This window comes from Wyeomyia smithii, chromosome 3 (genome assembly GCF_029784165.1).
Source record: "Wyeomyia smithii strain HCP4-BCI-WySm-NY-G18 chromosome 3, ASM2978416v1, whole genome shotgun sequence".
NCBI classification, from domain to species: Eukaryota; Metazoa; Arthropoda; class Insecta; order Diptera; family Culicidae; genus Wyeomyia; species Wyeomyia smithii.
This window is the reverse complement of record NC_073696.1, coordinates 272485908-272504069: the sequence shown is the minus strand read 5'-3', so window position 1 is coordinate 272504069 and position 18162 is coordinate 272485908. Positions and strand designations below refer to the sequence as shown.

General features: G+C 40.3%; 1 protein-coding gene across 2 annotated transcripts in view; it reads right to left on the bottom strand.

The window, feature by feature from the left end:
- Window positions 1-16966, bottom strand: part of LOC129732389 (high affinity cGMP-specific 3',5'-cyclic phosphodiesterase 9A) — a 446233-nt gene extending 429267 nt beyond the window's left edge. Inside the window, exon 1 of one of the 2 annotated variants that reach the window (XM_055693235.1) lies at window positions 16829-16966. The gene's annotated coding sequence lies outside the window, so the exon portion shown is untranslated. Of the gene's footprint in view, window positions 1-16817 lie in introns of both variants that reach the window. The other variant, XM_055693234.1, reaches the window with a different exon arrangement.
- Window positions 16967-18162: the final 1196 nt, after the last annotated feature.

Here is an 18162-nt window from a genome sequence, read left to right as displayed (position 1 = left end):
TATGAGCCCTCCAGGCTAGCGTGTGATATAAAAAAAGTTGTTCTATATCGTAAAATTTTATACAGGTATCTTTTGTTTGGCCTTCAGTGCACCACTTTCTGCCATAGGATTGTCCACAAATTTATTTATTTTCAAATCTTTTTTGTAAAATTCGAGGTTTGTAACCGTTTTTCTATCGTGGGTCTTTTAAGGAAAAATATCGAACTGTACTTATAATATAATAACTGTGCGAATTTTTTTTTTTTTATTTTGGAAGGTTCAACACCCAGCACACTTTATCGGTTAATGTTTTTTGAATTCCTCACGAAACATAAAAAGGAAATCTTCGCGGTGATATATGAATTTATTTTGGAGATAGAATTATTTTAATCTTTGACGTCCACCATAACCACCATGCGTCTCCATTGATAAAAGTTACTGTACAGTAGAGGTGGTCGGGTTTGGCTTTTTTCAAACCCGTACCCGACCCGTACCCGTTTTTTTTTTTTTTCGGTTGAAACCCGAGCCCGACCCGAGCCCGAAACTTTTTTCTTCGGTCAAACCCGAACCCGAGCCTGAAAATTTCATTTGTGTCGAACCCGAGATTTTTTTGGGGGGTTGATTTTTTGTACCAATTTGAGGTTGCCCTGAAGCTTTAGGCTTCGAATGGTATTGGAATGTTAGTGATTTTCACTGTTGCATGAAATAGACAACATTATCTTATAAAAATACTTGTTTTATTTAGTCGGGTTCTGGGTTTACAGACCTAAACCCGACATTTTCAAACCCGAACCCGAAATTTTTTTCCTGCCAAACCCGAACCCGACCCGTACCCGACACCTTCAAAAATTTTCAAACCCGAACCCGACACTTTCAAAAATTTTCAAACCCGAACCCGACAGGTACGGGTCGGGTTCAGGTTTCGGGTTTGAAAACCATCTCTACTGTACAGCAAAAACATTGAACAATGAGGTCTTGCACCTTCAGAAATACGGCAAAATACGGTTTGTGTTATTATGCGGCATTGCAGCAGCTATTTATTATATGTTGGCAGGCTTAAAAATAGCCCAGAGAGAGCATTTCCTATTAACTAAGTACAATATTCTGAAGACCGTGTTAGGGATAGCGAGTACCTACCGCTGACGCTGCTTCCACTACCACTGCTGAGACTCGCTGCAGCCACCGCTGCTGGTATCCGCTGTCGCTGCTGCTATTTGCCGCCGCTACTACTGCCATCCACTAGTAAACTGATTGGGTTGAGCAGAAACAGGCTCTTGAATAACCCAAATAGTGCATTCCCGTTTAATTAGGTATGATATTTTGCCGACCGTGTATGTGGAAGCAAGCATTAAGCGACCAATCAGAGGTCGAATCCGGCTGAAAACGTTTCAACAAGGCTTGATCGTTTTCAATAGTACGATAGTTCGAACTATCAAACTTCATTTTTCTGCATTTAGGCGGATGCAGAGATGATTTTCCAATCGATTTCTGTGACAATGAAGGAAATCGGTTGAAACTGACTGAGTTTTAAACATTCGAAACTGGACAATTCTCGTGACGCGCCCGATGTTTTCGGATTTAAAAACTAAGACGAAATCCTACGTCAAAAAAATTAATAGAAACTATGAAACAAAAAGTAATTAAGTAATTAAAACTAGGAAATAGCAAAAGGATGAGTTTAACGACAATAACTCAATGGTTCAAAGGCAACAGAAAATTCGTTCCATTTAGAGCCAATTAATTATTAAAAGAATAATAAATGCAATTGAAAGCTTATGCAAATTAATATTCAAAGATGAGATTGTATTTCAATATAAATAATTTAACCATAATTAAACTGTTAAAACACAAGTAAATTAAAATTGAGATGCGAAAAAAACGAAACTACATCGCGAAAAAATCAGAAGATTCTCGACAACAAATGCTCTCGAATGAGTCGGTATAAAAATGTTTTTTTTTTTTTAAGGTTTGTATTCCTATTCAAGTTATAAACTCTCGCTCAGATTTCAAAAATGAATTTTGATTCAAAAATGAATTTTTTTTCTGTTAATTCGACGGTTTTCTGCAGTTTGAGAATTTCAGTATTTTTATTTTTTCTATGTTTGCTATTTCTACCATTTTACCACTTATTCACAAATCATCATTTTTATTCTTTTTACCATTTTTACCAGTATGACATTTTTACCAATTCGATTATTTGCATTTTTTTCAATTTCTCCATTTTTACAATTCATATTTTCTTACTATTTTCACCATTTTTTACGTTTAAGTCACTTCTAGCAATTTTATTATAACTTTAACCATAATTTTTTACTATTTGTAACATTTTTACCACCTCTACCCGATTGTTATCATTAATCACTTATATTTGAAATTTTCATTATTAAGGTCAGGTCATGATCAGCGAAGGAAAAAAATCACCTCTAGCGATTAATGAATGCATATAAAACAAGCCTAGGATGCGTTGACATCGTCGTCAGTATGCGAAAAACAAAGTATCGGTGCTGGTGCACTCTTTTTGCTTTCCTCTTTACGATATATTTCTATTCATTAGTGTACACCACAATACGTGATTCTCAATGTGCACAACTCGGTATATGAAGTTATTCGTCTCTGTTACAAAGAACGATCAGAACTTGTTATATCCTTATTTTTTTGACTCATGAATATGATTTTTTGTCAGAAAAGGAAAAAAAAAGGACAGTGTATGCTCTCCTGCTCTCGCTTAAACTCAACCGCTGCCGAAGTATGTAGTTCCTTCCCCCACACATTGCCTCTCACCGCACCACACCTCTGCTGCTGTTCAGGCGACATGATTTTCTCCTGTTGCTATCCTTTCTTCCCGTAACAACCGGCCTATGGAGAGACAAACGCAACGATCGAATCGCTTCTCAGAGCTGATGTAGTCTAGTCATGTGTTTGTTTTCTCCCAGAAACCTATGCACCCTATCATCATTTCATTATGGTTGAGAGGATTCGAGTTTAGTCGCGGCCTGAACACTTCGTGAAGTGCACATATGATGAATAAACGACGATTGCATCATATTCGTTTCGTTTCCATCACTGGTCATGATAGTAACTTCACTTGAATATTTTTACTATTTTCACCATTTGTGCTACTTTCACCATCTGTACCAGTTTTACCATACGCTATAAAAAGCAAAGCCTTGATACATCCCGTATCGGAACTTAACCTTCTGATTATTTTACACAGACTTCGCAACCAGCTGTTCAATGTACAGGACAATTGCGGAGCTAGCGCTACGATCCTACTGACACCAACAGTCTCTTCCGAGCCGGGACTCAAACCTACGACTAGGGATGGAAAACCTATCGATAGTTGCCGGCTATCGGGAGAATCGTTGCGCTTTCAGTGCTATCGATAGTTATTGATATTTTCCTCGCAATCGCGACTACTGCTGATGCTGATATTTGTTTGGTTTTTGCATGAGAAAAAGAAGGAGGGGAATATTTTGGCTTTATCATCACACTTATTTTGACAATTGCTTATGAGAGTTCGCCTAGGTGCGAACAGCCTTTAAAATCTCTTTCAACTTCTCAGTCGCGAATTGGCACTCATACTCCACAATAATGTCAATACTTCGATGCTCGTTCGCTCTCACACGAAACCCAGCTGTCAAACTATCAATAATTATCGACAGTTCTCGATAGTATTCGGAAATTGTCGTTAATTATCGTTATTTTAGTCGATATTTCCCATCTCTACCTACGACGACTGGCTCGTTAGGCCAGCATCGTACCTCAAGATCAGCTGGAAGGTCGTAGCCATACGTTATACTTAAAAAAAGAGAAATTCTTAAACTCATGTAGCGATTTTTTTCTATCACAGCAGCAGGAGAAGCGAAAAATAAGCGAACTGAAAAATATGATACGGACTTTGAGAAATACACCGCATCCACTCAATGGGATGCTCTGCTTGCGTTCCAACAAGCTCTAGCATGGGAAACCTTTGTGACCAAAATCTCTTCTACAAGCTCGACGACGGAATTGTGGCAGTGCATCAACACACAGGATGGCAAGCGCCGTAAGAAGCAAAAGTTGCTGAAATATTGACTCACTACTACAACGAAAGGTCAGCAACCTCCAGCTACCCAACAACTAAGAAAGCTGAGCACAGTTACTCTAACCCTGCGGCTGGTGTATATGAAAAATACAACACGGATTGTACTCTTAATGAACTCATTTGAGCGCTTGAAGGAGGAAGTCTCTCCACAGATCCCGACTCAATCGGGTATCCAATACTAAGACGGCTACCTTTGTAGCTAATACTGCACTTTTAGAGCTGTTCAACCGTATCTGGCACAGCGGTGTTCTCGCGACCAGTTGGCGAAATGGTATCGTCATTTTAATACCAAAGCCAAACTTAACTGAAACTGGATGGGATTCAACGGACGTTAAAGAAATAGCGTGTATCAGGACGGTTATTCAACATACTGGCCAGCTGCTCATCGAACCGTACGTTTCAAGTAGCCTTAGCAGAGCCACTATCACAGTTGCATACACTGGAGGACGTAGTCCCTCAAGGCTCTGTTCTATCGGCCACTCTATTCGTCGTGTCAGTGCAACCTTTCACGCTGTTCCTAACGGAGTCCAGATTCTTCCCTACACCAATGGCATCTTGTTTGTTGTGACTAGCTCTAAAAATCAATGGCTAGGACGGAAACTACAATCAAACTGCAGTCAACTTTGCAGTCGGCTTTGCAATATCGTCATAACTATTGACCGCATCCCTGTTCCGAAAACCAGCCTAAAATCTTGGAAGTCTCCTTGGATCGAACTTTCAGCTTTAGAGTTCACCGTAGACTGCCTCGAGGTACCCGCCGCTTACTTTCGGAAGTAGGATCGGTGATTATCACATCACGCTTACTCTATGGAACGGGGCTTCTTAGCAGAGGAGACTCGACCGTGAAGCTACCAGCACCAACCTACACCCATTAGCCCTACACTCGTTATAATGCCCGAGCCTGAGGTGCTGCCTTTTGACCTGCTTGCCAACTGCTCTATACCGACGGGTCTTAAGACGACGACACAGTTGGATCAGGCTTGTTCGGGGTAGGCGTTTCCAAATCGGAAGCACTACCACGACACTGTAGCGTTTTCTTTGCGGAGGCTCACGCTATGAACATAGCACTTAAGTCTAGGCTCTGAACGCCAATAGCCCTTGTTCTGATAACGAGGAAATAAATCTTCGAAACGTTGACCTACACTGAAAATAATAATAGTCGTTACAGCTATTTTTACTCGTTCAATAACGAAAAATTCTCCCTTTTGTAACAAATTTGTTACCTGAAAAGTAAAAAAATTCATCTCCTGTTGATTAACAACTCATACTTATTTATTTATTTCGTCAATCATGTATGTAGACTGGTTACATTAATTTCTAAACTAGACACGAACATAAAACAAATTAATTTTGTGTCCTCAGCCTCAAGGACTTGAAATACTGTTTCAGTTTATACCGGGACATCGTAAAGTCAATGGCTTCGCAGTGTTTTTTTTTTCTTCACATAACATTTATTTGACACGGCACAAATACAATTTAATGTTTAACGGCGCCAATTATATCTGATGACTTAAAAACTAAAGCAAATTTTTTATCCTCGCTGCCGACTACGAGCTGAAATTAAGTCTAACTTAAAACTAGCATGGGATTTCCAATCAGTGTTTTGTTGTTCAATGGTCGTCTGATAATCGTCGAATGGCATGTATGGATTCGTTCTGCTGAGCCACGATGTCGTGAGTTGGGACAGAGGCTCGTAGTCCTTGGGTCCTGGTTCTGTTGTGCGGGGTCTGGTTGCTGGTTTTGTGCTTAAGGTTCAAACGTGTTCTTGTCGTTTTGTTGGGTGTAGACGGAGGGAACGGGACTAGACTGGGCCGTGGATGGATTTCAGGAAAACGTATATAAGGGACATGTAGGATAGGTCACGGCTCGCCAAGACATCACGAACAGGAACAGCCGGCTGTCTACCCTCGGCCTGCAGGGAAGCTATTAATTTAGACCTGGCGTCACGGTGTACAGGGCATGACCAAACCACATGCTCTATGTCGTGATAACCTTCACCACAGGCACAGATACCACTTTCCCCGAGCCCAACACGACGGAGGAGCGCGTCAAATCTATAGTGATTGGACATAAGCCGGGACATCACGCAAATGAAATCCCGACCTACATCCAACCCCTTGAACCACGGGTTCGTCGATACTTTGGGGATTATGGAATGTAACCACCTTCCCAATTCCCCTCTGGTCCAAGCATTTTGCCAACTGATGATCGTATTCTGACGTACAAGTGCGAAAAATTCATTAAAGGCAATTGGTCTTTCATAAATATCACCGTTTGTTGCGCCCACCTTAGCCAAAGAGTCCGCTTTCTCATTACCCGGTATCGAGCAGTGAGAAGGGACCCACGCTAAGGTAATCTGAGTAGATTTTTCGGATAAAGCACTCAGATGTTCCCGTATTTTCCCCAGGAAATACGGAGAGTGCTTAACATCTTTCATCGATCGGAGAGCCTCAATGGAACTGAGACTGTCCGTAAAGATGAAATAATGGTCCGTGGGCATTTTTTCGATAATCCCTAGGGTGTACTGAATTGCAGCTAATTCTGCGACGTAAACAGAAGCAGGATTATCGAGCTTATGGGAGACGGTTAAATTGTTATTGAAGATACCGAAGCCAGTGGACCCATCAAGAAGTGATCCGTCAGTGTAGTACATATTGTCGCAGTTGATGTTTCGATATTTATTGGAAAAAATTTTAGGGATCTGCTGCACGCGTAAATGATCCGGGATTCCACGAGTTTCTTCTATCATGGATGTATCGAAAAACACAGTAGAATCAGAAGTATTTGATAAGTCGACACGATTTGGAATATTCGAAGAAGGGTTAATATTTTGGGACATGTGATTGAAATACAATGTCATAAAACGGGTTTGAGAATTAAGTTCGATTAACCTTTCAAAATTTTCAATCACGGGACGGTTCAAGACCTCACATTTGATTAGAATACGAGAAGACAGGCTCCAGAAGCGGTTTTTCAATGGTAGTACTCCAGCTAAAACCTCCAAACTCATCGTATGGGTCGACTGCATGCAACCTAAGGCGATACGCAAACAACGATATTGTATTCGCTCCAGTTTGATCAAATGTGTGTTTGCTGCGGAGCGGAAGCAGAAACACCCGTATTCAATAACAGACAATATCGTTGTTTGGTAAAGCCTTATAAGGTCTCCTGGATGGGCTCCCCACCATTGTCCGGTTATTGTACGAAGAAAATTCACTCTTTGTTGACATTTTTTCATCAGATACCTCACGTGACAACCCCAGGTGCCTTTAGAGTCGAACCAGACACCAAGATATTTGTGTACCAAAACCTGAGAAATCGTTTTACCCATTAATTGTGTTTGAAGCTGAGCAGGTTCATGCTTCCTAGAAAAAACTACTATCTCAGTCTTCTCCGGAGAGAATTCGATACCTAGCTGTAAAGCCCAAGCAGACAAATTGTCCAAGGTATCTTGCAATGGTCCTTGCAAATCGGCAGCTTTGGCTCCTGTAACAGAGATTACACTGTCGTCTGCAAGTTGTCTTATCGTGCATGAATTTGCCAGACATTCGTCGATGTCATTTACATAAAAGTTGTAAAGAAGGGGGCTTAAACATGAGCCCTGGGGAAGACCCATGTAGCTAATGCGAAAAGTTGCCAAATCGCCATGCGTAAAATGCATGTGCTTTTCGGACAACAAGTTGTGCAAAAAATTGTTCAAAATTGGAGAAAATCCTTGTCGGTGAAGTTTACCCGAAAGAATGTCAATAGAAACGGAATCAAAAGCCCCCTTAATGTCCAAGAACGCAGACGCCATTTGTTCTTTACGAGCATACGCCAGCTGAATATCTGTTGAAAGCAACGCAAGACAATCATTCGTCCCTTTGGCACGGCGGAAGCCAAATTGAGTTTCTGATAGTAGACCATTTGATTCGACCCAGTGGTCTAAACGACGGAGTATCATTTTTTCCATCAATTTCCGGATACAGGATAGCATTGCAATCGGCCTATAAGAGTTGTGATTAGAAGCTGGTTTCCCTGGTTTTTGGATTGCGATCACCTTCACTTGCCTCCAATCCTGCGGTACAATGTTTTGCTCCAGGAACTTATTAAACAAGTTCAACAAGCGCCTCTTGGCATTGCCGGGTAGATTCTTCAACAAGTTGAATTTGATTCTATCTAATCCAGGCGCGTTATTGTTACAGGACAGGAGGGCAACTGAAAGTTCTGCCATCGTAAAAGGTGATTCTATCGCGTCGTGGCCCGGAGACGCATCGCGAACAATATTTTGCTCAGGAACAGAGTCCGGACATACTTTCCTGGCAAAATCAAATATCCACCTACTTGAAGACTCCTCGCTTTCGTTGACCGTTACGCGATTCCGCATTCTTCGGGCTGTGTTCCAAAGAGTGCTCATCGATGTCTCCCTCGACGTCTCGTTCACGAACCGACGCCAATATCCACGTTTCTTTGCTTTAGCCAAGCTTTTAAGCTTGGTATCAAGCTCCGAATACCGTAAATAGTCGCCAGGTATACCTCCCGTCTGGTAGGCCTTAAACGCGTCGGATCTTTGCGTGTAGACATCGGAGCACTCTTGGTCCCACCACGGAGTGGGAGGCCGTTCTTTGATCGTTACGCCGGGATATTTCTTCGTTTGGGCTTGCAACGCGGCGTCGAGAATCAAGCCCGCGAGGAGGTTGTATTCTTCAAGTGGTGAATGATGTTGAATCGACTCGACCGCTTTTGAAATCATTTCCTCGTATAACTTCCAATCGACATTTCGTGTGAGGTCATACGGAATGTCAATTGGTCGCATGCGAGTTGACCCGTTAGTAATTGAAATAAGAATAGGCAGATGGTCGCTACCGTGAGGATCGAGGATTACCTTCCATGTGCAATCCAACCGTAGCGACGTCGAACATAAGGATAGATCCAAAGCGCTTGGGCGCGCTGGAGGTTTCGGGATACGTGTCATTTCACCGTTGTTTAAAATAGTCATGTCGAAGTCATCGCAAAGGTTATAGATTAAAGAGGAGCGGTTATCATTGTATGGGGAACCCCAAGCCACGCCATGAGAGTTGAAGTCTCCCAAAATCAAACGTGGCGAGGGAAGAAGTTCTATTAAATCAAAGAGCAGCCGTTGCCCAACCTGTGCTCTGGGGGGAATATATATTGAGGCAATACAAAGCTCTTTACCTTGTATTGTCATTTGACATGCGACAACTTCGATGCCTGGAATCGAGGGGAGGTTAATACGATAGAAAGAATAGCACTTTTTAATCCCTAAAAGTACTCCTCCATATGGGGTGTCTCGATCAAGGCGAATAATATTAAAATCATGGAAGTTGAGATCAATATTTGAAGTAAGCCAAGTTTCACAAAGGGAAAATGCATCGCATTTGTTTTTATTTATCAAAACTTTAAACGAATCAATTTTTGGTAAAATACTTCTACAATTCCACTGTAAGACAGAGATAGAATCCTTCATATACGCAGTTGAATTAGGCATCGAGGGATACAATCGCTGCAAGGAGAGGCCATTGGGCAGTCAACTGCTTCAAAAATGATCTAACTGTTGGGAGGAATGCTGTAAGAAAAATTTTAATTGGATCGGGTACATTGAAAGTTTCAAAAATCCAGTCCACAATGTCAGAAAATTTCACTAATCCAGAGTTTGTTTCATCAACTGGGAGTGTAAAAGGAGCAACTGGGGTTTTAGATGTTCCTGGCAGTGCTGGGAACTCCTTCTGGGACTTTAAATTTGCCAGCCCAGGAGGAGTTTGCTTCGGTTTTTCCGCAGCACTGTTTGGTTTGTTTGTAACCTTCATTTCACTTTGAGAAATCTTAGGACCTTTTCTGGGAAGTTTAGGAGAGGAAACACTTTTCCTCTTTCTAGACTCCCCAGGATTGGCGTAAGATGCTCCCGCTGGTGAATCGTCAGAATCGGTTTCCTCAGAGGGCAACAGATCGAAGGGGTTCGAAGTAACGGGAGAAGTGGTAACGGTCTTCTTCAGCATGTCAGCGTAGGAACGCTTTGAACGCTCTTTGAGAGACCGTTTTATTTTATCCCTGCGCTGCATGTACACCGCACATGTCGAGAGCTCATGCAGATTTTCTCCGCAGTGAATACACTTTTCAGCGTTAACACTGCAAGAATCTTCCGCATGAGACTCCCCACACTTGCCACAACGTGCCTTATTGCAGCAGTAGGCGGCTGTATGGCCTAACTGCTTGCAATTCAGGCAGTTCATGACGCGGGGCACGTAGAGCCTCACAGGGAGACGAACCCGGTGGATCGAGACGTGGCTTGGTAGTGCAGACCCGGCGAACGTAACTCGAAACGAGTCTGACGGAGTGTATACTGTTTTGCCACCGATGATCGATGCTGACCGCAATTGCTTGCAGTCGAGCACCTTTACTTCGGGACACGTTTTGTTCTTAAAGCACCCTTTGGCACTTTGCAGTATACACTCGACGGACAGACTCGAATCGGTTATGACACCGTCGATCTCCACGTCTCGTGCGGGTATGTAAACGCGATACTCGCGTGTGAAGAGCTCAGAGCAAGCTATATCGTTGGCCTCTTTCAGGTTACCGACCACGACACGGAGCTTGTTAGGCCGGACCTTGGAAATTTCGGTCACGCCCTTGTACTCCTTCGTCAGGTCTTTAGAAATCTGCAAGAGGTTCAACTTTTTCGATTTCGGTCCTGCCTTTGGCCGAAAATAAACAGTATAGCTGCCCTGGGCTCCGTCTGGGTAAAGCCTGGGGCGAGGGGGGACTGAAGAATGAACAGGGGAGGGGGTAACAGAAGGGTCAGGGTCAGAGGGGTTCGGGGATGGTGGCGCGGGAGGCGAGGGATCTACATCCATCTTAAGTCTAGCGCACTAGCGCTGACAAGAACACGTACCTTTTTATTTCTCCCTTCCAGTAAGGTTGGTTGTCCGATCGTTCGAAGTAGCAGCCGTTACAGCCAGCAGCACCAATACAGCAGCACCAAACAGCCACCAGCAGCGAGCCAGGTGTGAGATCACTCCACACAGCGATACGACTCGCTGACACTGATGGCTTCTTCTTTTTCCTCGTTTGTGTCTCGTCCACTGCTGTAGCACAATCCAGCCAGCAGCCAAATCGGCTTACGCACCAGCTGGCAGTCACGATGCGAAACAGTTGCACAAAGGAACGACCTTGAACCCGGATTTATTTCACTCGACCAGGCAAACAATGCCAACACTTGTTCACACGTCTTTTGTTTTATACTCTATCGGACCGATCACCAAACACGTCCAGTACTGATGCGTGTTCGGCACAGAATGAGCTTCGCAGTGTTGATTATAAGAATTCATCATACTATTTATAGGTCCATTTTTTGCGTATTCCGTACGATGATGGTTAAGAGCAAATAAACTACGGTGTCGAAGTTGTCGAATGGGTGCATAAAAGTTCAATTTAGAAAGTAGTACTGCTGAGTCAACGTTCTGCGAAACGATATCGTTTACAAATGAAGCCATCGCGTACTCTCGCCGTTCTTTTAATGTTTGAATGTCAATCAACATGCAGCGTGCTTCATATGACGGAAGACGATGTGCGGTCCAACCAAGCTTACGAAGAGCATATAGTAGAAATTGCTTTTGTACTGATTCTATTCTTTCTTCATGTACGCCAGGACGAGGAGACCACACAATGCTACAGTATTCCAGTATCGACCTCACATAGGCAATATACAAAGTTTTGATAGTGTACGGGTCTTGAAAATTGTAGCAGAAGTGTTTGATAAACCCTAACATTTTGTTTGCCTTGTGTATGATAGTGTTATAGTGGTCGATGAAATTAAGTTTAGAATCTAAGATTATTCCTAAATCCCTAACTTTATCACATTTCTTCACATTCTGATCCCCTAATGCAATTACAATTTTAGGCGTTGTTAATTTTCTGCTAAAGGATATTACATTGCATTTTTTTACATTCACTTCAAGTAGGCTTTTCTTACACCAGATGTAAAATGTGTGGATTTCATTCTGAAATACATTGATGTCTTCTTGATTTTTTATTTCCAAAAACAGCTTCATGTCGTCGGCATACATTAGAACTTTAATATTTTTGAGGATGAAGGAAATGTCGTTTACGTACAAAATAAAAAGAAGTGGTCCTAAGTGGGAGCCTTGGGAAACACTTGAAGTAACTTGAATGGGATTTGACTTTTTTCCATTAAATTTTACTGTCGTATATTTTGCAAATGTTACTAGTTTCTTCAATCTCCAACTCATTTGGTGTAGGTGAATTAGTTTGCTCCTTATACGTATCCAAAGTACAGGACAAATATGGTAAGAGCTGCCAGGTTTTTTTTCTCCGTCATACAGTATGCAGAAGTTGATGATTTTACTTCATATGCTTCTTAAAATCGCATCAAGACTGTTTTACAGAGAAACACAAACATTTGCGTTCTTGCAAGTGGATGCAAGCCATATTGAAAACACGCACTTTATGGAAACCAAATGGATTGAAAACTCCGCATATAATAAATTTTTCTTCTTCTCTAAAATTGTTTTCTGAAGTTTAATGTTAACCGTAAAAAAAACTTATTTGGACCTGTTTGACATTACAAAAATTCTTTTTTACAAAAACCTTTTTTCGCATCACCGGCACTCTGAAATCTAGACCCATACCCCATACCTTCCGACATGAGGGGCCTCCTAGTCCTGGGCCAGATGCGAAGACAGACTGGAAACCCTTTTTTTTGGACGTCACCTTCCAGCGAAGCGTTAAGTCATTTCAAAAATTTTGTTAAGAAAAGAGGGCCCAAGAAAATATCTGCTCCGGGCCCCCAGCACCTAAATCCGGCCCTGGTCTAGACACAAGGTTGGACAACAGAACAGTTCCATAAAAATTGACACAGTTTTGATTTTTTTTTAATTTTTGTTTTTTGATTTGGCTGAAACTTTGCATAGACGTTTCTATGAGTAGAAGATGCCATTTTGAGCTATCGTTTTTTTCTGAAACGTGACTCATTCTTGGGAAGCAATTTGAAAACATTAGGAAGTTATTGATGATAACAAATAATTTTAGAGTCCAAGCGGTTTGTTTGACCGGTTTGTTTGTGATGTCCTCGGAAAGATTGTAGAAAGTAATTTTGTCTTTCTGGAAAAATATACACTCTGAAAAAAAATTAAAATAAGTTATCTAAAAAATCCTTTTTTCAGTCTAATTTCTTCTATGAAAACTACAAAAGAGACGTCCGATCATGGAGAAATAAAAAAAAGTTATATTTAAAAAAAATAGAGTGTATATCAGTGTGAATCACGCTCAATATTGAAGATTACGTTATAAGGTTACTCATTTAATAAATGGGGCTAAATCTAACTATGTTTCCATTAGAATAGATTCTTCAAATAATAACAAGCAGTTTTGGAATAGGTTGAAAGCTACTAATGCTGTACCAACTTCGGCTTTGGATAATCGATTAAACCTCTCGAATGACGAAATCAACGAATACTTTGCATCGAACTTTACACGTGATGGGAGTGTTTTTCCGGTGCCTACATTGAACGAAAATGGTTTTAAGTTTTCTTCTGTGGACGAAAATGATGTGATATTGGCTATTTCTTCAATCAAATCTGATGCTATTGGTCTCGATGATGTTCCGATTAAATTCATACGCCTGATTTTGCCCCAAGTTTTGCCAAGAGTAACTAAGATTTTTAATATGATTATATCCACCTCAAAATTCCCCCGGGCCTGGAAGTTAACCAAAGTTATTCCTTTACACAAAAATGCCAGTTAACAACTTACGTCCAATAAGCATACTGTGTGCGCTTTCCAAAGTTTTAGAAAAAATTTTGAAGCTCCAAATTAATGATTTCATACATGACTTAAGGTTGATGTGTACTGAGCAATCCGGTTTTCGCAGAGGCTATAGTACTACAACCGCCTTCCTTAAGGTACATGATGATATTCATGCTGCTATTGACAAAAAAGCTATAGCATTCCTGCTGCTTGTAGATTTTTCTAAGGCTTTTGACAGGGTTTCTCACGTTAAGCTTCTAAAGAAATTGTCAACCCAGTTCATGTTCAATAGAACCGCTGTTCAGCTTATACAATCATATTTGACATCACGATCTCAGGTAGTTACTACGGATAGTTGTTTCTCAAACCAAATTGAAATTTTGTCAGGTGTGCCGCAAGGATCAATCCTTGGGCCACTGCTTTTCTCTATGTTTATCAATGATTTGTCCAGTATCTTGAAAAACTGTAAGGTACATATGTTTGCCGATGACGTTCAAATTTATTTTTATTCACGTGACCTTTCTTTGGCTTCGATGGCAGATCTCATTAATGATGATTTGTCACGAATTCTCGCATGGTCCGATAGCAATCTTTTACCAATAAATCCTTCAAAAACTAAGGTCATGCTAATCTCCCGAAATCGTAATATTAGCAATTTTCCTGCAATTATCTTAGGTAACGATGTCATAGAATATCTTCCTAAAGTGTCTATTCTTGGTTTCATGGTGCAAAATGATTTTAATTGGGAGAGTCATATAAGTAGTCAGTGTGCTAAAATTTATAATGGACTAATGGGTTCTAAAACTGTCCTCAAGTACTCTGTCAACTGCTATAAAACTGAAGCTATTTAAAGCTCTTATCTTGCCTCACTTTTTGTATGGTGATGTTTTTCTATTAAATGCTTCAGCTTCAGCGTTGGAAAGGTTGCGTATTGCACTAAATTGTTGTGTTCGCTTTGTTTTTGGATTGTCGAGGTTCTCTAGAGTATCTCATCTCCAACAGGAATTAATTGGTTGTAGATTTCATGACTATTTTAAGTTACGATCATGTTTAATGTTATTTAAAATTATAAACACTTCATCACCTCCATACTTAAGGAAAAAAAATCATTCCTTACAAAGCAGTCGTACCAGAAGATTTTTACTTCCTATATTTCGAACATCACATTATAAAAATACCGCGTTTGTGCAGGGCATTGTTTTTTTGGAATCTGCTACCTTCTGAGCTCAAAAATATTCGGTTCTTAAATGGATTCCGTCGTGAATGTACAGCATGGTTCAATAATGGGTGAAGTTAATAAAATAATACCTAAGAAATATTCGTTACCATCAGAAACTTAAGTTATTCCACTATAACATATCGAATTGTAGTAAATTAAAAGGTTTTTCCTTACACTACAATGTTTGTAAACAAATAAATAAATAAATAAATATATTTTTTTCATAAAGACAATATTAATATCTACAACTTTGCCGAAGACGTCACACCGATCAGACAAACCGCTTTGACTCTAAAAATATTTGTTAACATCAATATCTTCCCAACGTAGATCTTTCAAAAAGCTTCTCAAGAATAAGTCGTGTTAACAAAAACCACTAGCACAAAATAGCCTCTTCTGCTTATAGACGCATCTATGCCAAGTTTTTAGTCCAATAAAAAATAGTCGATTAAATTGGTTGCCCGTTTTTTGTGGAATTGCACGACACCTTTATTTCTAAGTGAACAGCGGATTGAGCTAGGAAACACAACAGTGATGTTTCCATTTAAAGCGGGACGCTACGTGATCTCCCACGCTACGTGATCTCTACATATGTGTCTATGAAGAGGACTGAAATGACCCTAATCGTTGCATCAATACAAATGCTTTTTTTTCCGTGTTGGGTATTTTATCACTGGGACCAATTTTTTGATCTTTTGTGACAATGCTTAGTTAACTTCAAATTGATCAAAAAATATCGAAGATCGATGGACTGGTTCAAAAGTTATGCTTTTTCGCCACCCTATTTCAAAACTAGCCACTCTAACGACCCAACAAAAAACATGGGAACGATTGTTTGAAATGAAGATTCATCCCTGCAATTTAGAGTCCAACTGCAGCACTATGGGTGACCAGTTCCAAAATAGGGCGGCCAGAATAAAAACGACTTTATTCGATATATTTTAATTTGAAAAATTTATAGCTTTTGAACCAGTTCATCGATCTTCAATGTTTTTGTATCAATATGAAGATTCAATCAAATATGAGTACCTTTTAATACAACAAATATGAAATTATTATAATTTTGATCATTGATTTATTCAAATAAAAATTCAAATAACATCCTCATTCAGAGACAAGTGTGGCCCTAAAAAGCCAAATGATGTTTTTTTTATGTTTACCTCAAAAATAACGACAAACAAATCAGAAGAGGGCATTTTTTGATAAAAAAAACATCAATCATTTTGAACGGGATTGAGATATGTTCGTCTTAAAAAGCTCTTGAAGTTCTTTAGATCCAGTTTTAATATAAAAATTGAAATAAAAAAATAGACCAAAAAGTGTGTTTTTTATGTAAATTAGTTATCAAATATAGAATATCAAATAAAAAACTTTTTTCTAACAAAGTTGCTTGAAATTAACAGGACAACTTTTTTCTCTATCTAGAACTTCTGATTTCATCGAAAATTTTGGGGAAAAATTAGTGCATCATCAAATCTTTAATTTTTAGTGACATTTCAATGCATTGCCAAAATTCATGCGTAATAAAAATAAACTTTAATTAAAATTTTACTCAAATTCCTCAAAATGTGTCAAATAAAAGTCTGCATCGAAGAATTTGAACAGAATCGAATAAACATATATCAGAATGCGATAGACGCTGAAGAAAATCCCCCAAAAAAAATAACGTGAGATATTTCAAAATCCCAAACAGAAGGTCAAAGTTAAACCACCGCAAACCGCACCAACACGTTATCGAATCTAGGTGGAGAGAGGTTGAATATAATTCCTTACCAAAAACGCACCTGTTTATGGCTCCAGCTGTTGCCAATCTGCCGACAATTCGCACCACACACAGAAATACAGACACACACGCACGTTGAACGTCTGCGGTTCTTCCTGTGATCCACTACTGATGGCACACAAATTCTAGATCTTCACCAGCATCCACCATAACTCACATTCTACGATGGCGATTAACGGACAACGGCGCGAAAACCGGTCACCGCACATAAGCACCGCGCGGACACCTTCTGCCACAACCGTCGCGCCAAACTCGCGCACCTCCTCGCGGAATCGGTAAACAGAGCAATAAATTAGCCCCGCGATAGATCAATGATCTTGCATGTGCCACACTTCGCGAGATGCAGTTCGCCACTTCTTAACGCGTCTTGCTGGTCTGTTATTATTATCATTCCTTGTCCTTCCTTCACTTACTTTTTGTTTGCTTCTTTTCTTTCTGGTGACACTCTCGCACCCAACTACTAAAAGTTGGAGTTCTACTACTACTACTATGACAAAATATTCCGTCAGTGGGATCTTTCGAGCACTTTCCGCGATCGACTGCAGGCGTGAATACAGCCAGCGACGCTTACAACATTCGCCAGATCGATAGTCTGATGCACCGCTCTCGCGCGAATATTCAAAACTCCGAACCGTAAAACCAGATGCGAACGCTCAGTCGCGACTTTGTTGTGGTCTGTGAATATTTTTCATTTGTTTATTTGAAAAATTATTAGCTTTTTACTATTGTTTACAGTAAACACCCCGCCACCTTCACTACTGCTGGTGCTGCTGCTGCAATCGTCAACGTCAACCGCGGCGAAACCGGCGGCTCTTCACTGCGGCGTTATCGCCAACTCAGACCGGAGACGGAGCGGATCTATCGACGCTTCAGCGCGGTGCAATCTGAAAAGATGAAGAACGAAGTTGCAAAGGCGTTAGTGGAAAAATCGTTAACTGAAAACGGCGAAATATCTGGGTGGATCAAGCGAACACACAGAAAAAAAATACAAACGTCGGTTAGATCATGTTTTTGAGCCATCGATTTGATGGTATCGTACCATTAAAGGTCAACAGAGATTTTTTTTCTTGGTTCATTGCTACCTATTTGTGTTTTTGTGAAATTTATGCTCAAACCGGAAATGCCGCAGAATGCATAGTGCAAAGCGTTGTCTTTGTCAATAAAATATTTGAATTTTGATGTAGGTGATTTACGTTAACTTCTGAATACATTAAAAAAATGTTTTTTAACATGGTCTTAAATTAAGCTTTTATAAATTATTAAGCTTCTGTTATTATGAACTTGGTCTCAGACATAGAGCTGACTTTGGATTAAAAAAAAGGAGAACTACCGGCG